Here is an 8,621-nt window from a genome sequence, read left to right on the forward strand (position 1 = left end):
CTCACAGACAGAGTGATCTAGGAAGCTGCAGCTGGTGGATTCATCTGCAAGAGTTGGGTTGGGTTTGTCCCAGCCAGCAACTCCATAGATTTATTCTTTATAGATTATTAGATTATTATATTATGGATTATTATTTATTATAACCATTTAGGTTCTGAGGGCTACCAAGGTCCCCTTCCCTCTTGTCCAACTCCCACTCTAGTTCAGTCCCCTTCCCATCTTTTCAAACAACAACAAAGCTGAAGGAATTTTTATTTCCACTGGCTAATGAGAGAATTCAGTGAAAAGCAGCCCTGCTTTTGTTAGGACCTTGGTGGACTTTTACTACCTTGCTAACGCTTCAGTTCCCAGCATTTATTCTCGCTATAAATTTTCTGTGCTGAACAGACATCATTCTTCCTACAAACCCACTGTTTCCCCGGCCCATGTTATTTATACCTTTCCCTTTGTTTGGATTTTTATTATTATAGTTAAATAGCAATTAATTCTTCTCCTATCAGCTTCTCTTTAACTCGCTGTCAAATACAGCATTCAGCGTTTGCACTCACCCCCAACTACAGAGCTATTCTGTATGGGAACAAAGCATCTGACATTTGAAACACACACCTGCTGCTAGTGACTGGAGTGAGGCTGGTGGCCAGAGCTGCAATGGTGTCCTGGTTGATGTGACCACCAGTCGCCTTGGAGCTGGGACAGCCCTGATCTTGTTCAGATGACTGGCTGAGAAGTTGCACAATTAGCCTGCAATGAGACCCAAGTAATATTTTAAAATAGGGCCTGTGGAGAGGAGCTCCAAGGTCAGAGCCATGTCCTCACTTAATCTCTCAAGGGCTTTGGCCCAGTATGGCTCGTCTTAATGGTGGATGCTTCCAGTACATCAGTGCAACTTTAGCCATAAGCTTGTGCTGAGCACTCTGCCATGCACCCACCTTTTTCAGAGTCTGCCAGCATCGTGAGAATGTTTCATGATGGAAGTTAACCTTAAATGTTTCACTCTCAAGAGACCTTGGAAGCATTAAGCCAAAAGATGGGAAAGGGAACTCCCAGGTAAAGACGCTCCCTCAATACCAGCTGCTTAGAGTGTTGAGACATTAAGTGACTGATCCAGGGCCACACAGTCAATATGTGTCAGAGGAAGGAATCAAAGCCTGGCTTAGGGGCTGTCTCCTTATCCCCTAGGCCCTTGGTGTCAAGCTTGAAAGGGGGCCACTGCATAAGGATTGCCTGTGGGCCATGTGTTGATTTATTTTTAAAATGTAACATAATCTATATTTAATGTGTTTTTGTTTATTGTGTTAAATATTTCCCAATTATATTTTAACCTAAGTTCAGGTGGCCCTTGGGGGGTGGAGTGGGCTACATAAAGCCTGCTGGCTGAGTGTGCTGCCTCTGGAAACTCCACAGAAAACAGGGTTAGCTAAGCTATGGTCAATACGACCTCTCAACCCACAGAACCACAAAATGATTCTTTCCCTGTGGTGACCAATCATAATGTGGCACAAATTGTGAAATTAGGCTGGGCACACACAAATCTTACGCAGGCTTCAGAGGCTAAAAGAGCCTCTTTTTTGAAAGTCCGTTGGGAATAGCCATGACTATGCTATTGCTTTTCAAAAATCCCATTCTTCAAGAGGACTGGATCTGAGGTTAGAGGACTTGGGTTCGAATCTTGTCTTGCCACTTTCTGTGGGGGCTCCCTTGGAAGTCTCTTCTCTGAGCCTCACTTTCCTCATCCATCAAGTGATGGGGGCTGGACTAAATGACCCTTGAGGTATCTTCCTGCTCAAACCGATATACCCATGGTCTTTTTCCGGTGAGTTCCTATCATGTGATACACAGCTCTATTTTATAACTCCTTCTGAGATGGTCCTTGGGCTTCTGTCTCAATTGGCAGTTGTTAAGTTGAACTTTATGGCTGATTATATAATTATTCTGGGAACTTGGGCCTTGATGAGAAATGGAAAAGACATCCAGTCCAGCAGCTGGTGGCTCTACTCTGCACCCCAGACGATGGTCTGGCCGGCCATGTCATCCCACCTGGCGGGCGAGGCACTGACCACACCAGAAATCCAGAGATCCACCCACCCCTAATTCACTCAGCAAGTATTTCTTGCCATTACTTCCCCCACGTGTTGACCCTCACCTCAGCTTCCCACTGTGCTTTTCCACTCGGGCTGCAGAGGAACTAACCCCTGGAAAATACTCTCGCCTCCGGATATACCCGAGTCTTTTCAGCTTCCTCTGGTCCCCTCCCTATCATGCCATCACATGCATGGGGGGTTTTCCTCCCAACAGGCCTGCGAGTCAAGTAACGCGAGCGCTGTTAGCTCTGTTTGACAGAAGAAACAGAGGCTGGAGAAGCAAAGTGATTTACCCACAGTTCCAAGGCCAGAAGGTGTCTGAGGCAAGATTTGAAAGCTAAGTCTCCTGCTTCCTGGGACAGAAGTGGCTTAGCTTCAGGGAGGTAATAGACCGGGGGGGGGGGTGTCATAGCCCTAAGAAGGCAATGGGACAGAGTGGGAGAAGTATGGATTTTGAGGCAGAGGACCCAGGTTCAAATTGACCTCCGATGCTTACGACTCATATGACCTCCAGCTTCCGTTTTCTCATCTCTAAAGTGAGGGCATTAGACGCCATGTGAAGTCTCTTCTAGTTCTGAGTCTTTGAACCAGAGCTAGAAGGGATCTTAGAGGCCATCTATTCCGGTGCTCTGCAATTTTTAAAATTACATACCTCATCAGTAGAAAAATTTAAGTATCCTATATATGCATATTTACATATTATATATGTACTGCTATACTTCATAAGACTTCCACAAAATAGAAATTTTTTAAAAATGATATAAAGATGAAATATTTTATCTTAGAATCAGTAGATACTCATTGGATGAGTTACTGGACCTTTACCAAGTTAAGGGAGTAAAGTAATCAGACCTGCACTTAAGGACAGTCTTTTTGGTCACTGTGTAGAGCCTAGATTGAAAAAGAGAGATCCTGAGAACTGGGAGAGCCATTAAGGGGCTACTGTAGTAGTCCAGGAGAGAAGTATTAAAAACCTGCCTCAGAAGGGGACAGGTGAGAGATGCTGCAGCAGGAAAAAAGACAAGATTTGACAACTGGCTGGATATGGGAGGTGAAGGAGAGGGAGGGGTGGAAGCTAACTCCAGGCTGTGGAACAGTTTGACTAGTAGGATGGAGGCAGCCTCAGCGTGAAGAGAGCAAACTAGATGAGGAGGGGGTTAGGAGAAGATAAAAGAATGGAGATTATAGTCTATACATGCTTTCTGTTCCTGGGCTCCTCACTTCCCAGGTGGGGCTCTTCCTCATGGGTCACTGCCTTGGGGCACAGAGCTTGTCTTGGAGGAGTGCTTGCTAAAGCTATGCAGTCATCTGGAAACAAGGGGTTAGTATGTAGTGGGAAGTGGGAGATTAGGCTGTAACAGTCCTAAGGTGCCAATGCTTCAGAAGAGGGGAGTGTGGGAGCTTCCACAAAGGAAAGAGGGACCAGAAGTGGATAGGAGGATGACTGGGTGTAGTTGTGTTGGAGACAAGCCCCACAGCTGTCTACTGCAGGCAGAGGATGGGAACCACCCCTTCTTCCTACCCTCTGAGTGGTTGATCACACACCCATTGAGGGTAAGGCCACTGTCCCTCCACTTTGAAAATCACTGGACAGATGCCTAGCCTTCTACTTTGAGTCCACTGAGCTATCCTTTCATTTGACAAAAAAAGAAATGGAGACTCAGAGAGTTAAAGTGACTTACCCAAGGTCACACAGGTAATAAGTGGCATTGAAAGGACGTTAGCTTGGGTTCCTATGATTTCCACTGTACCTTGCTGAAACCAATTCAATTTAACTTTACACACATTGGGCACTGAGGGCAAAAGCACCAATCTGTTAGGCCTCATGCTTATGTTCTAAAAGGCCTATTATCTTTTTATATGTTAATATGTCAAAGGTCCCACTGCTGGGGGAACTCCTTTCACCTCTGCAGATTGCAGTCCATCTATAACTTGGAGATTTAGTGAAGCCTGAAAAGAGGTTTGTTACAGAGCTAGCAAGGGACAAAGGCTGGATTATGAACTGAGCTCTTTCTGACTTCAGGTCTACTGTTCCATCCACTAAACCAGGAAGCCTCTTGTGTCTTTTTGTAGTGTGGGAAAATATATAACAGTGATATTAAATTGCTTCTAATTAAGTTATTAAAAAATTCTTTCAGCTTATATAGCCTCAGAGGACTAGGCCCACGTTAAGATGAAAGTTTTATAGCTGGGTGGTTGGGGTTTTGTTTTTTTTAGTTATTTGTGTACAATATCCCTGTGGGTAAGAGAGAAAAAGTTTATTTTTCCTTTTCTTATAATTCACAGCCAATCAAGCAAATTCAACTTAAATCCTCTTTCCCTAAAATACACACACACACATACACACACACACACACACACACAAATAAGTCTCTGGCCTGGGAGTCAACAGGAAAAATTTCTGTCTAAAATGTGATTTCTTATTTTAAGGATATCATGGGCAAGTGAAAATAGGTCTGTAATTGAAGCCGGCTTCTCTAATTATAGTACTGGCTACTGGGCACACTCTAATGTGTCACCGGTGGGTTGGAGAGTAGGTGTAGACACACACAGAACACATATCCTGCCTTCTCATTTCTTATTTATATAGATCCTATCAGAGCAACAAGGCCCGGCTTCTGAGTGCAGGACAGCGTGACATTTCAGGCGGCGCTACCTATAAACAGGAGGACAAAGCCAAGGAAAGAGGGGGGAGCAAGGAATGTCCAAAGCTCAGAGGGCCAATCTCTGGCCCTGCTGTCATGATTCAGCTTCCTTCCTTTTGGCTTGAGCAGTCGTGGGCTCAGATTAGAAATAGCAACAGTTTCGGCTCCTTATGGGGCAGCAGCTCCCAGGCAGACAGATCCCTGCAGGAGACTTGCCAAGTACGAGGTAATCAGACTGGGGAAATCAGAGGATGCGGTTGGGGGGAGAACAAAAGCTTCTCTGGTGAGAGTGGGATGCTGCGATCACAGAACCCTCTGTCCTGCTGTTTCTCCCTGCTGGGGCCAGGCTGTCACTGGGTTAAGAGAGAAACCCCAGGCCTGGGTATTCAGGCCAACCCTGAGTGCTGTGAGAGAGTCCTTGCTGCAAGCAGGCAAAGGAGATCCATTTCAGAACACTTCCTACAAAGACTGGCAGCGGGTCTGAACTTGTAAGGGCAACATGGAGGCTACCAGCATCATTCTCTATTCTTTCCAGACCAACATTGGCCATCATTTGAAAGTGGGTCAGAGGGGGACAAAATGTGCATCCAATCACTCTCTCATTCCATAATAGACTATAAAGGCCCTGAAGGCTGAGATTGTTTCATTTTTGTCTTTGTAACTCTAGTACCAATCACAGTGCCAGGCACATAGCAAGGGCTTAATAAACATTTCCTAGGGCAGAGCGCTGGGCCTGGCGTCAGGGAGACCTGAGTTCACTGTGTGACCCTTGACAAGTCACTTAGCATCGGTCTGCCTCAGTTTCCTCATCTACGAAATGGGAATAATAGCCCCTACCTCCCAGGGTTGTTTTGAGGGTCAAAATGAGATCATAATTATAAAACACTTAGCACAGTGCCCAGCACATGGTAAGCACTATATAATTGTTAGCTATTATTATTATTTTTGTTGTTGTTATTGAATATTTGAATGAACATTTACCGAGTGTCTGCTAGGATCAGGGCATTCTCAGGCACTGGGGAACTATACAGATGAGTGATTAAATGTGTTTAGGGGAGAACCTGTGACATCATTGGATGCGGAATATAGAATGAAGAAACTTTCTCTGCCAGTGTAGAGGACACCTCACCTGCAACTGTGATTTTAGAGAGTTGTTAGGGGCACTAAGAGGTAAAATAACTTACCCAGGGTCATATAACCAGTATGTGTCCAGGGCAGGACATGAAACCAGGTATTCCTGGAGTAGGGGCCAGCTTTTCCACACTAAGCTGACTCTCAGTAATGGTTGCTGTCGCTGCTCTTTCTCAGTCTTGTCTGACTTTTTTTTGATCTCATTTGGGGTTTCCTTGGCAAAGATAATGGAGTGGTTTGCCATTTCCTTCTTTTTTTTTACAGATGAGGAAACTGAGGCAAACAAGGTTAAGTGAATTGCACAGGGTCATACAAGCTATTAAGTGTCTCAGGAAGACTCATAAGTGGCCCCTCGGTTACAAGCATAATATGAATAATCAAGGGAAAGTGGTGGGGCAGAAAACATACATACTGTGGTGAGAGTCAGGAGCCTGGATTCAGATCCCAGCTCTGATGTGTACGTTCTCTTTGACCTCTGGAAAGTCTTTGACTCTATGGGCCTTAGTCTCCTCATCTGTGAAATGAATGGGTTGGGTTAGATGGACCAGAAGGTCCCAGCAGAGACTAATTCTGTGATCTTTCACTCCCAAGGTACAGTCCCTACCCTGTGGATGCTACAGTAATTCAGCCCCTCTGGCTGCAGAGAGCTGAGACTAGTGCTACTCTCTTATAAAGGAGACTGCGAAGCATGCTGGATTTTTTTTCCCTCCTGCTAGGAAAGAAATAAAAATTTTTAAAAAGCTGTCCACGCAAGAGTCTCCAGTGTTGCCACAGACCTGTGATATCACACCCCAGGTAACAGAGAAGCTCTGTCCATAGTCACAGTTCTTATTATCCAACCTTCCTCCATAACTTACATCTAAAGCCCTTTAAAAAACAAAGCATCAACTCCTGGGGGAAGGGATACCAAGAAAATTGTTATGAAAATGCTTACCTCAGTCAGCCATTTCAGGTTTTGGGTCCCACTGACCAGACAGCTGGGCAGTCCAACCTCAGGCCTAGTCCTACTCTGCTATCAGCTATTCTGACCAGCTCCCCAGTACCCAAGAAATGGCAGCAGTAGACAGCCCAGTCGAAGATGGAAGCTTGCCTTTGCTGCCAACACTACCCTGGGCTGCCCGCAGATGGTGGCCTCCCGGAGAGCCACCTCCTGTCCTTTGATGAAAGAAATCCCTCCTCATGTAAGTCCAAGGGGATTGGCCATGCCAGCTCTCTGGAGCAGACTTCCACGCAGTGGGTAAGTCTGCCAATACTCGTCTTAGGGTGGTTTCAGGGAACAGTGAAGAGGAAAGACCAGAGGATCTGAGATTGAGAACTTCAAGGGCCCTCAGATACCATCTGGTCTGTCCAACCATTCCTCCATCTTTACAGAGGGGGAATCTGAGGCCTGCAGATGTTAAGGGACTTGCCTGAGATGACCCTGGTAGCAGAGAGGAGGGCTGGGCTTTGAATCAAGGTTCTCTGACTCTCTCCACTGGACCATGTCATTCCCTAATAAGACAATTCCTCAGTATTGGGCAGTGGGAATCATGACAGATCCCTGCACACCTCAGCACATCTATGTCTTGGTATATAGGCTTCGCTGTCAAAGTCATCATCAGAACCTTGAACATGAACCCTCATCTGTTTGATTATTTGCTGAGAAAACCCCATGGGGTTACCCAGAGTTAGGCTGATGACAAGAAAGTGCTATTAACTTCTGCCTGTCATAGTTTAAAAGAGATGAGAAAAAGAGGCATGGCAAGTCCCTGGACAAACATCAGAATCTCGGGAAGGACCTCAGAAGTGACCTAGGCTAATCCCACCTTGAATAAGAAACAAGACCCTCTGCAGAGATCCTGAGAAGTGATCGGCAAGTCCTTGTAAGTGGGTGAGGATGGAGAGGAGAGGAGAGAAAAGGGGAAAGACAGAGACAGAGAGACAGACAGACAGACAGACAGAGAGACAGAGAGAGAGAAAGAGAGAGGGAGGAGGAGGGTGGGGGAGGGAGAGGAAGGAAAGGAAGGTGAGAGAAAGGGAGAGGGAGAGGAGGGAAAGAGAGATGAGGGAGAGGGGAGAGGGGGAGAGGAAAGAAGGAAAAGGCGATGTGGCCTAGAAAGAAAAGGAGAGAGGAGGGAGAGGGAGAGAAAAGACAAGGAGAGGGAGTTGAGGGACAGAGAAAGGGGGGAGAGAGAGAGAGCATTTATTAAGCTCTTTCCTTGTGCCAGGCACTGTGCTAAGCACCAGGGATACAAATACAAACAAGACAGTCTCTGCTCTCAAGAGGCTTACTTTCTAATAGGAGAAGACAATGCATAAAAACAGAAGCCAATATATATAACCAAGGGCTCAAATACATTTGCATAAGACTCTCCTCATTGGTAGAGATTACTTGAGCTTGTGCAAAGAATGGAATCAGCGAGTTTAGAGAAGAGAGATCCTTGTTCTTCTGCCTTCCAGTTTCTGGAAAGGAGACACATGGCTCCTGATTCTCTCTCTCTCTCTCTCTTTTTTTTTTTTGGTGAGGCGATTAGGGTTAAGTGACATGCCCAGGGTCACACAGCTAGTAAATGTTAAGTGTCTGAGGCTGGATTTGAACTCAGGTCCTCCTGACTCCAAGGCCAGAACTCTATTCACTATGCCAACTAGCAGCCCTTGCTCCTGATTCTCTTAAGGAAGAGGTCTCTGAGGAAAGAGAAAGACACTAGGAAAAAACCCTAAATCTATGCTGCTATGATTAGTGCTTAAAGATAAGGATTATAGCAACAAGGTTAAAGGAAACAAG

At 45.7% G+C, this 8,621-nt stretch overlaps 1 long non-coding RNA gene across 1 annotated transcript; it reads left to right on the forward strand.

Moving 5' to 3' along the window:
- Positions 1–4,701: 4,701 nt before the first annotated feature.
- On the forward strand, positions 4,702–6,601 carry LOC110213983 (uncharacterized). The gene is made up of 2 exons (XR_002326168.2): positions 4,702–4,952; positions 6,449–6,601. It is a non-coding gene; the product is annotated as an uncharacterized LOC110213983 (long non-coding RNA).
- Positions 6,602–8,621: the final 2,020 nt, after the last annotated feature.

The sequence above is a fragment of the Phascolarctos cinereus genome, unplaced genomic scaffold (assembly GCF_003287225.1).
Source record: "Phascolarctos cinereus isolate Bilbo 61053 unplaced genomic scaffold, phaCin_HiC Scaffold_3;HRSCAF=262, whole genome shotgun sequence".
Classification (NCBI taxonomy): domain Eukaryota; kingdom Metazoa; phylum Chordata; class Mammalia; order Diprotodontia; family Phascolarctidae; genus Phascolarctos; species Phascolarctos cinereus.